The following is a 12,717-nucleotide window of genomic DNA, read 5'->3' on the forward strand; positions in this document are numbered from 1 at the left end:
ATTAACAAAACTATTATTTCGATATCTTAAAACTATGATATGGGTGACAGGTAATACAAGGAGGAGGGCAAACTGACGGGAGACGTATATAAGGCCTTTGAACATAACACTCAAACCATGGGGCTAGTAGCTCCATGCTCAAACTCATGTCGGCAATAGTCTACCAAATTATTAAAATAGAACACACACTGAATTAGCCAAGTATGTTGCTCTGTCGAATGGTAACATTTCATTACCGTAAAACACTAGCGCCTAAACAAAGTCGCACTAATAATTATCAAATGACCCAGGTAATAACTGAAACAATGTGCGGTATTCGTATATAGGAAGAATGACTAAGAAAATTAATCAAGGAAAAATTTAATTTCCCCAAAGTTTGAACACGTGTTTATATTGAACTGTTAATGGATTTCTACATGTTGACAAATAAGTTTATTAAATCGTTCTTTTTTATCATAACCAATGCTTTGGCATTCCTAGACTAGGAAAATGATTAAATTTAGTAAACGAATCGCAAATGTTATATATGTCAATTAAAGCTCCCCATGACAGTGTGATGAAAATAAAAATCATCGGAAAATAATATAATGTTTGAATAATGTCGAAATGATTTTCTCACTTTGAACTCATTACTTTATCAAGCGAGCATGTTTCAATTTCATTAAAAGTCAATTTTACAGTTAAATGATTTGGGGAAGGGGAATAAGAGAATGAATGAGTCAACGAATTAATGTTATCTTATGGGAGTTTTATGATTTTATAGAATTAATTTGACATCAGTATTCGATAGAAGAAATGACATTAATATGAATTCCATTAAATAGCTCTATTGACATGCATTAATGGTAGGACAGTAAGGTCATTTTATTTTGAAATTGCTTCTCTTTTTTTTCTTAACACACCAAATTCTTAAAGAAAATAAGAGGCTATTATAAAAACAACGAGTTACCTAAGAGTGTTATGCTTGATTTGTAACCTTGATTTTCCGAACAGATTCATCCTATTTGCGTCTTCTTCCTATAATTATTTTTGCGGTTGAGGAGGCGTAAAAATAGTCCTTAAATCGCTTCGAAAATCTTTTGTTTTCACCTTCGTTTATAATTGCTGTCTGGAACACGAGGAAGTTGTGTTGGCGTTTGTTTTTCAATTATTACTGGAAAACAGTGGTACCATTTATAGATTCTATTCTACTATATTTCAAATTAGTGCGGGGTTGTCTTTTTAAATCAGTCTTTTACCTGTTGATTGTACGAATTAAACTTCGAATATTCTATATGCATGTATTATATTTTCTGAATTGTTATATCATTGGACTTTTGAGAAAGATATATTTAACTTAACAGCATGTGATTCATAATTATGTCTTAAAGGTTCTAAGTAACATCGTTCGGTTCGTCATCTTAAAAGGTGTAGATTCGACCTATATTCTACTTTAACAAAATACACGTGGACGGGCGCACAGAGATACACTCTAAAAAATATTTGGGAAAATTTTAACCAGCAAGAGGGTAATCATGAATTGTGTTCAACCAATTTGGGTCAGTATTTTTCTCAATGCGGGAAGCTTATTGTCTAGTCAGGATAAAAAATAAGCATCAAAAACTTTAGAATGGGCAAAGTTTTCATCACACTGGATATATAAAATCCCCCCAAAATGCCCATTGTTGGTTGGACACAGTCATAATTACCCCCATGGAGCAATTTTACCCAATAGTTTTTAGAGTGTATAACATATGTTGTTATGCATCAGCACCAAGATCACAATATCCCGTTCCCGATTACACTGGTAAGAGCATATGTAAACACAATTTCAATTCAACTTATAACATAGGTAATAAAATTTATCGCTTTCGAAATCATGTCATTTTATATTTCACCCTCCTCAGAAAATAATAGATAAATAAAAAATGTAATAACGTGGGTTTATATTCATTGTTTTACAAGTACTTGGTCTCAGATAGTGAATACAATAAGGGCTACCATTTGGACTACCGGCAATTTGGTCTTATCGCCGTGTGGTCTACAGAACTGTTTAAAACACAATTCGTGGCATTCTTATCTGGTCTAATTCTCAGTTGGTCTAATTTTTCACAACGACTACTTATTATGCTTATCTTTGTCAAATGGAAATTTGGTTCATAATATTTAATTCCACAATATAGACTAAGTGCATGGCGCATGTTAAACCAAGCGGAACTTAGATAAAATGTGTATAGCCTAACTGGAAATTAAAGGTGAAAATGGCTAAGTGGAAATTAGACCACCTAACGGTAAGTAGACAAACAGGTTGTAGATGAACTAGTATAGGAGTAAGAGTGGTTGTTGTTTACCTAATGCACATCCTTGTAACCACTTCCAGCCAATTCTTTCTGTAACTATAAACTCAGTAGGGCATAGCGTTTAATACGCCCTTCTACCTCTACAATCTTGGATAAGATTCATTATTTTCCTTTTCTATCACCATTAACTCCTTCTTATCGTATAACTAGAAAAATGAATTTCATCCTTACGGTAAGTATCTCCTAGAATTGATGCATTGCACTTCCTTTCTCAATGTCTGCCCATCAAAAATTCTTATTAAAATTTAATTTTTCAGTACTTTCGAATCCTACTGCTATCTCCCACACCTTATTTTCACATGGATCATAATAAAAAGGGATTTACACCACGTCTTTTGCCGAAACAAAGTTTTGTTAACAATAATGCAAATATTGGGTTTATCATTAAAATCTCAACCAATAACATTAGCAGAATGGAACAAACGTGCCGGGTGTGTATAAGCTTGGTGGATCCCCTTAAGCCAGATTTTGCTTTCCCCGCGAGGACAATAAATCCTGCCTTTTCTTTCAAAGAGAGAATACGGGCAGTTTGGATTTGGGTTATTTCAAGAAAGATATCTCGAGAAGAATGCCTCAAAAGATGATGGATAATCAATCATGTCAGTAAGTTGCACCTTAATTGTCCTGTTGTCCAGATATGAAACAATTTTATGTTCATGAATATTATTCACTCTTAATACGAACCTTTTTCCAATTTACCGCTCATATAAGAGAGAAAGATGGAAAAACAAAGTCACTTTATTAGTTTATAAAACTATATCTATATACATCGACTTTCCTAAAAAAAAATATGGGAAATAGTTTTTCATAACATAGTTACTTGTCGAGCTTCTTATTCCCATACATCAGGCTATCAGAATCTATAATCAGATAAATTAATCATATATCTTACGTTTTCGCAAGACGTGCCACTATTATGATTAGAGAATAACAAATTGCTTTCCTTCCTTACGTAAACAGGTCAACGAACCCTTCTTCATTTATCAAGAACAGATTAGAAATACATTATAATGTCAAGTTTTAAGTAAATCGCGAGTTGAAAACTTCATATATAGTCCTCTTGTTCGATTGCAGTACTTCGAGTTACCCTTCATTGGCAATTAGCCTACATCATTTCTTGTTTAAACCCCAAAACATGAAATGTTATTTAATCAAAAAAACATCTAGAAACATTTTCAAGTTCTCCATCCTGGTAAGAATAACGACTAAAATGATATAGCCACAATGCTATTTGTCAACATCAAAAGTACAACCTCCATATTTGACACCACCCTTGGGTCAGTCAACTTAAATTTGAAGTGGAACCATATATATACCATTATGTACTTATATCTCCATGAGTGGAACACAGGTTAATGTGACTCAGGGTGGATGATTTTGAAAATATTTGCCAAAATGTCATGATTGTGATGCGAAACGCACATTATGCATGTTTTGCCAGCGTCCTTGTCCATACCGAATTGCTTTCACACACTTTTCCAACATAAGTAGTCACCTGGATGACTCTCCAATCGGATGCACCCTGGGCTCCGTAACACAAAGGTTTGCAATCAATCGCTAAATACCAATGACCAATCAACATCGTCGTTGCACGCGCACTCTTTTTAAAATACTGACCGGGAACCAATCGGTGGGGTTCTTTCATACCTGCAATGAATCGCAAACCTTAGTGTTACGGAGCCTTGGTGACTCCCTTTGATGGCTCCGTTGCAAAATCCCCGGATGTATTACACTTGTGACGTCATCAGAGCCCCCACCACAGGTATACGTTTCATAGATATTTTACGATCATGGTAACGTATTCATGGTCATTATTATGGTAACCATTGATTGGTCATGCAGACTCAGTATCCAATGAAAATCAAGAATACCACGCCTATAACAATACAAGCAATGTTACCATTATTATTCCAAACGGATTTGAATTACTCCCCTGTGTTATCCATTGTGACATAATGGTGTTGTGTGATAATCTTCCACCTGCACCTTCACTCGAGCGAGCAAAAAAGAGAGAAAGTCACCCGGTAGCTCAAAGTCGCCACTACCAAAGACAAAACTTATTTTTAGGTAGTCACTTAAAAGTCACCCTATTCAGGGTGATCCGGATGACATTATGCATGATGTTTTCTTTCTAATAATAAATTTACATCATGCATGGAAGAAGGCATGGTATCAGTTAGTTAATATTTCAGTGACAATGATAAAAAGTAAATGAATATTCTTGATTACCCCTAAAGCACTCTTCGGCACATGTAAGATGAAGCAATACTAAAATAATGTCTACAAATCATATTCCAGTTATATTTCTTTCTTTATCAACAGTCTAAAGGGGTTGTTGATTCAGGATGCTCATGATACTCTAAAATGCATTGTGATTTTAGGATGACATTGAAGGCATGTTGTTAAACCTGCCATGCGTTTAATTAAGTTGTTCCTAAGTACATCATGTACATAGTGATGGCTACTTTATCTTTTCGGACATAATTTTTTTTTCAGTTTGAAAGCGTACCGCGGGGGAGCGTGGGTAAAGAGGGGGGGGGGTCGTCACTTTGCCCGCTACATTAAAAAAAGAGGAGATCGAGTGTAATTAATGTCACATTACATCCAAAATGCAGTATTCGACAGTGCTGCTTCCCAAGGATTCTAATGGAAATGTGACAAGTCCAAATCCACAATTATTGTACTATTGTGAGAGATGTGAATATGGCATCCATGCCATGTTAAGCTTATTTGACTATCTCAAATCTAAACCCTGTGTTCAGTGTATTTTATGGATAATTGAATTGGGATTAATTAGTTTGGAAATGTCCATTGGATTTTCACAGTATTATGATTGATATTGAAATCAGCACACCGTGTTCACTTTAAAGGACAAGTCCACCCCAACAAAAACTTGATTTAAATAAAAAGAGAAAAATTCAACAAGCATAACACTGAAAATTTCATCAAAATCGGATGTAAAATAAGAAAGTTATGGCATTTTAAAGCTTCGCTTATTTTCAACAAAATAGTTATATGAACGAGTCAGTTACATCCAAATGAGAGAGTTGATGACATCCCTCACTCACTATTTCTTTTGTATTTTGTTATCTGAAATATGAAATATTGTTATTTTCTCGTCACTGTCATGTGAAATGAAGTTTCATTCCTCCCTGAACACGTGGAATTCCATTATTTAAACATTTTGTGCTTCAGGCAAGGAGGTCCTAATCGTCAAATTCGTAAAAATTGAAATATTGTATAATTCAAACAATAAAAAACAAAAGAAATAGTGAGTGAGTGACATCATCGACTCTCCCATTTGGATATAACTGGATCGTTCATATAACTATTTTGTTGAAAATAAGCGAAACTTTGAAATGTCATAACTTTCTTATTTTACATCCATTTTGATGAAATTTTCAGCATTGTGCTTGTTTGATTTTTCTCTATTGATTCAATACAACATTTTTCTGAGGTGGACTTGACCTTTAAGACTGTGTCACATTGTGTTCACAGAGTCATTCCACTTTGGTCAAATGGGACACTTCTCATTCAGTGGGAGTATTTACGGTGTTTTTTTCATTTTGATTTCAATATGTTAGTAAACCTACCTGTTGCAGCCTATTTTGACAGAACAAAATTATCGTTGTACAAGTATAGAGGGCGTATGTCATATAACGCTGCTGGATATTGTGTTAAGAGAAGACAAGCTGGCGGTTGTGGGCGACTATTAATGAAAAGATAAATATAAATGTGAAATCAAATTGCAAATAACTTTATCACCGTTAACGTTATCATTTTCATACCCATCTACTCTGTTAGATAGAAAGGTGAAGTTTGATACAAACAAGGTGTGGATAGAATCTCTTTGGAAATTAAATGTATCCGCTGTCCATCTATTGTAATGACCGGAGCTCATCGTCTGACCCCTACTCTTCCTCTTGTTGAAAGCAACAAAAAGGTGCTGTCCTTCGTATTTCCTCCTTCACCCTAATTCAATAGATTATTCATTGTAGTATAAAAGCAGTATCATTATTGCAAACCATGAAACCTTAGGAGTATGTAGCAATACTGGTGTTGTGTTGATGATACAGATCTATTCGTTCAATACAAACCGTTTCTTTTCGACGATTTTAAAAATTTGTACACTTGAGATGACCGATTATGATTTTGAGAACTAGTTTTGTTTTATAACAAAGATCAACCTACAGGAACATTGAAAATAACTTAATTGATACCATCACTTTTGATTGACGATCGACTTGAGATGAAAGAGAAAACAACATAAAAAGAAACGCAAAATTGTGAATAATACATTCTAAAAAAAATGGGTAGACAAGAAACATGCATGTTTGTTGGGCAAAATCAAAACAAATATTGCGTAAATTTTGCACAAAGTTTCGTTGAAATGTACTCATTAATCCAGCATTTTGCATTGTATGGGGAAAAATCTTATCCGACAAACATGCAAGTTCCTTTTAGCAGACCTGTTTTCTACAATATTATCAAGATAATATGTTTGAAAATTAAATGCGGAGGGGGTCATCAGTAATGTGAAAGTGCATAATCAGAAGAAATAAGAGTATTAAACGAAGAGAGAGAGAACAGAGAAAGGGAAAAGAGGGGAATGTAAAACATACTCGATAGCATTGTATGAATGGGGTGAACATTATATTGATTGTACACATTGGAAAAAATCAGGAACTTTCCACAACATTGCGTGAAATTTCTACAGCATTGCACTGTGTGCCGTACTATAACCCAATATTGTGAAAATCCATTTCGGAGTGTAGCAGACATGAACCAAGGCAACGATAGCTACAGCCAACCCATTACTGATATCAAAGCTATATACTTCGTGGGACCTTTTTCATCGCTGAATTCATTCAAATGTGATAATTATGCTACCTATTGCACTTTTATGTTCCGAAACCGCAAAAGTTCCCGACAATAGCTTGAGTTCTGCGCAGTTCTAAAGTATACCTCGTCATGTTCATATTTCAAGGTTAAAAAAGCTTGGACCCCCACCAAAACACGGAAACCATGTGTCAAAGGTCATGTTTACATTTTGAATGAAGAATCATGAACAATTCAGCACCTAATATGATGGTGTTTCATCCGGCGAGGTAATTTTCCCTCTAGAGACAAGTTGTTATCAAAATGTGTTGTGTTTTTTTAGTTATACCGCCAAAAGAAAATAAGTAAATAAAGGAATAAACAATATGAGCAATAATGATGGCTGATATAGATGCAAGTCGATTCATATCATTTTAATTTAAAACTGAATTATCAAGAACAGAACACAACAAATTCATCAAATGTAAACCAAAATAAATGTCAATCACATTATGACAATGATTAAAAATCATAAGTAATTGTGATGACTTCATAACCAAATGAAAAAATAGACACAAAAGGAAATAATCAAAACACAATACAACTATATCGTAATCATGAAATACCTCAATATTATACAGTGGTTTATCAACGATAAGCGTACTTAATAAGTGCATATTTTGTGTATCTTAAGTACTTTAAAGTAACTTTGATAAGACATAATGAATCAGTGATTATAAAATAATAAATCTTTCTTTGAATTAATTTTCGTTTGAAATAGTTTATACTATATAACCATTGCAATTTTACTTTTTTTATTGGGAAAATGGCTATAGCACTTTCGGATGCTAATTTGCGCGTGACTATATAGATATAAAGAATAATAGAGTTTTATGACATTCTGTCTCTGAAATTTAATTTAGAATGTTAGAATATGTAAATTAAATAAAAAAAATATCCAGGTAATATAACAATATGTCTTACAAGACGATTTTAACCGGTTTTCATATTTCAAAAGACATGGAAGATGTGAAAGGGATTACAATAAACTAATCCATTTTTTGTGGTTTGTTGTATTTTAGTAAAACAAAAAGGGTGAACTTAGTTCATTTAATGTTCTTAATCTTTCTTTAGATTTGAATTGAACGGAGCCATTTGTGATTGCATTCATTTTCACTACTTATTCACACTTTAAATGAAAAGGATTTGAGTACTTGGCATTCGTATATTGGTGCATGTTAGATTTATAAAAGTCATTACACATAATACATGTAATAGTGAATCTGCTTCAGTCTCTTCCAGCATTGAGTTGTGATAGACATGGTTCCAGCATTTTCATCGACACATACTGCTTTGACGAGGCGTGTGAAAATGAGACATCAAACAATACAAAATACAATGGATAAACGGTTCTGATATTTTTCGCCACCCCCCCCCCCCCATGATAAAAAAATGAAATAAATAAAGACAAAGCACGCGGAGAAAAGTGTTTGTTTCAGATCGTATATTGAAATTGAATGCAGAGGTAAAAAAAAAAAAATGGGGAAATTACTTTAACTGGATAACTATCATGTAACCATTAAGTCTAGATCTCTCTATTCCTCATTGTAACTTCTAAACTATCATTAAAAGTCATATTCCCTCTGTGATATTGCAGGTAATAATTTACATTCATAAGTGGACTTGAAGAATAATTTTGAAATATTATAGCTAGTAAAAGCTAATAATGCTTTACCTTGTAATTATTCTTTTATTAAAATCAATGCTTATAATGACACATTTTATATTATGCCTGTATCGGTAGTGTTTCTGTTTAACTGTAAGACGTAATATTAAGTATCAGCAAAAGGAGTTTTCAAGTCTTCATATAAACAAAGATATAAGCTGAGAAATTCTCGCAGCTTTTATTTCCTAACACATGGAGTCATTCGCAGGAAGCTGAGTCGAGCTCTATGTTTGAACGCAACATTTCTTTCTCATATGGATGGCATATCAGTCAGTTACTTATTGAAAATTCACATTAATTACGACCGCTAAAACAACAAATTTTAATAAACTTACTCAACAGTAGTTGTATTCACGGAAACCAATATTAATGAAATATCATTGTCGCAGTCCCTAAGGAACGAGGTCAATGGTGTTTTAACGACTGAATCCTTGTCTTTGTCATATTTTCTTTTTTTTCCCTTCCTGGAGAGGAATAACATTGTTCGTTGAAGGCTACGATTCCCGGCCTTCACCCATGTATTTCAGTGACAAAAATAATGAGTTGTAAACTGGGGAATGTTCATGGAAAGATTTCCGATCAGTTCAGATCATGAGATAGTATTATTATAAACCGAGATGAGTTCAGGAGATAGTACAGAGGTCACGTGTAACGCGTTTCAAAATCACTTTTTGATTCAGGGGAAGATTGCCAACAGAATAGAACCTGTTGTTAATAAGAAGTCAACGAATGTGATAATTATGATGGACTAAGTGTGGGTATAAAGAGTATCAATTTTCTTTTTGAAATTACTAGAATTTCAAGTGCTGTGTTTGCTATTTCTTGGTGCACACAAGTTAAAATCTGGAATTATGGATACTTTGTGATAATAGTAAAATACTTCTTCTCAGATGTCTACTTCTCAGATGTCTAGTTTGTCTTGCAAGTGATCATGCATTTATTTTTTTCACTGGCAGATATAATAAATGTTGTAAACCAATAAATGTAATGAAATATTGTCACGATTGTGGATGTTGCTTGTCTTTTCATTTTTGTTCTGGTGTTAGTGTTAAGTTTTTAAAGGTTCCTGCTTGTTTATCATTTTGTTTCTGTGTATGTTCGATTGTGGTTTTCAAAATAATTTTGAGTTTAGGGTTTCGTTTTATATTTGCCTTTGGATGTTTTCGATCTTTTTTTTTGCATTTTTTGTTCGTTTTGTTTTGATGAGAAATAAAAAGAAATTTCAAAAGAAATATGCATTATTTGAAATAATCTTCGAGTAATGTGCCAACTTATCATGAATGTATACTTCATCGATGATAATTGTTATTTCAAATAATATTTTCACGTGATAGTCATGAGGAAGGTAATTACATAAAATAAACTAACTAAAATCAATGTCCACACTTTAAAAACAATAAACACACTTTTTACTGAAACAATATCAAAGAAATGCAAATTCATTGGTTCTCTATTTCATCAACCGAAAATTATATTGCTCTTATTTATAGCATTATGATTTCATTCATATGTTTTTGTTTATCATAAGGAGAGATACATGGACATGATGGAGGCAAAGTCAGACAGAGATAAACATGAAATGGAGAAAGAGTGGGAATAAAAAAAATAAAGAGATAGAGAGAAAAAAAATCGAGAGAGAATGAAAGAATGAGAGAGAGGAGAGTCATACAAAGTCAATTACATAATGCCACTAGGGACAACAAAGGTATTTGATCATAGTTGTTGCCCTTTTAAGTGGCCCACCCTTACTTTCTTTCACACAAAAACAACCGTAGAAATGGAAGGGCCTATTTCTGAAAATAAGCTATCGAAATATTTCAGTTAAAAGAGGTAAAGTACCAGTGGACACGGGATAACTTATCTTTTCAATGGGTGTCTTGGGGCTTTTTATAACAAAATCCTGCTTTCGTTTTACAGTGAGCACCGGTATGTCATAACAGATGACCAGTGGACTTTAGAGTGTTTGGTTGAGGTACCTACCCTGTCACAACAACACTCCTTCTTGAAGGTGGATAACTGGATATCATTTTGTGACCATGACGCGTTGTGATCCCATCGTTACCGCCACGCCAGCACAGAGGTGGCCATAAATTTGCGCATGAGACTCATTTGCCAATGGATCTGGAAGCAGGAGACCGTCAAAAACACGTATATACGTCGTGTCGTAATTCAATTTACTACACGACGTAAATAATTACGTAGTGTAGTAATTCGAATTACTACACGACGTAAATAATTACGTAGTGTAGTAATTCGAATTACTACACGACGCAATTCCGAATTACTGCCCAACGATTTAATGTCATGACGTTAAATGAATTAGTGTCGCTACATCAAATAATTAAGGTCGTGTAGTAATTCGAATTACTACACGACGTAAATAATTACGTAGTGTAGTAATTCCAATTACTACACTACCTAAAGAATTACGTCGTGTAGCAAATAATTACTACACGACGTAATTCCGAATTACTGCTCAACGATTTAACGTCATGACGTTAAATCAACCAATGAGACCGTTCGTTATATGAGCGCAATGCGAAGAGCTGAGACTACAGAGTATTGTACAGGAACGTACCGGCAGGAAGTTAGTTGGATGTCCTGACTAATCTCTTGGTGCCGCCAGTGGATAGAGTAAAAAAAAAAACAAGGAAAGAGAGAATATATAATAGAAGAGAGAGAAGCGAAAGGGGGAGATTGGAAAGAAAAGGAGGGGGAACGGGAGAGAAAGAGAAGGGAGAACGGAGGGGTCATATCATTGTATGAACAGGATGTTTTATGATTGTGCCCCGAGCAATAGGGCGAAGCCCCAAGCTCAGTGCGTTATAAGAACAAAAAGAGGGGGCACACAATGGCGCATGCAGCAAAAATTTGCTTAATAATAAGTCTCGAGCCAGCGAGAGAAAAAAAACTTTAACTTTGAGATTGATTTTGACATGGTATGCATAAAATGACGTATCTTTCATCTTTCTTTCCTTTCTTTCCTATTATCATTTCCTATTCTCGGTTGTAGAACTTTTTTGGGGGGCAGTGCTATGCGGATCGGGTCCGTGGCATGTGACGGCACCAAGGTTTTTAACCTAGGAGGAGACAAAGTAACATTTTGGGGCCAGGGGGAGGGTGACACACATTTTTTTAAAAAACAGAGCGTGGGGCGCAAGCTAAATTTTATTTTAAATGTAGTCTCTAATCAGTGACTTGAAAAGGGACCTGTTAAGGACTAGCAGTTTGCATAATTAATTGGTCCATGAAAATGATATCTCACGAGCCGAAGAGCTTTGATATCCGGGGATGATATCTGGACGTTCTAAGCACTTTTTGTAATCATGAACACGATGGGTATACACCTATACAATTGATGCGATCGCGCTTGAGCGGAAACAAAATGGCGATTTCACACCAAAAAAAAAATATGGTCCAGCTTCACAGGCGTTTGCATATCGAACCTGAATATCAAACCAACTTCACAGTTTGAATATCGAATATCGAACATCCAACTAACTTCCCTTCTCTTTCTCTCCCGTTCCCCCTCTTTTCTTTCCAATCTCCCCCTTTCGCTTCTCTCTCTCCTATTATGTAATCTCTCTCTCCTTGTTTTTTTTACTCTATCCACTGGCGGCACCAAGAGATTAGTCAGGACATCCAACTAACTTCCTGCCGGTACGTTCCTGTACAATACTCTGTAGTCTCAGCTCTTCGCATTGCGCTCATATAACGAACGGTCTCATTGGTTGATTTAACGTCATGACGTTAAATCGTTGAGCAGTAATTCGGAATTACGTCGTGTAGTAATTATTTGCTACACGACGTAATTCTTTAGGTAGTGTAGTAATT

This window comes from Lytechinus variegatus, chromosome 3 (assembly GCF_018143015.1).
Source record: "Lytechinus variegatus isolate NC3 chromosome 3, Lvar_3.0, whole genome shotgun sequence".
Classification (NCBI taxonomy): Eukaryota; Metazoa; Echinodermata; class Echinoidea; order Temnopleuroida; family Toxopneustidae; genus Lytechinus; species Lytechinus variegatus.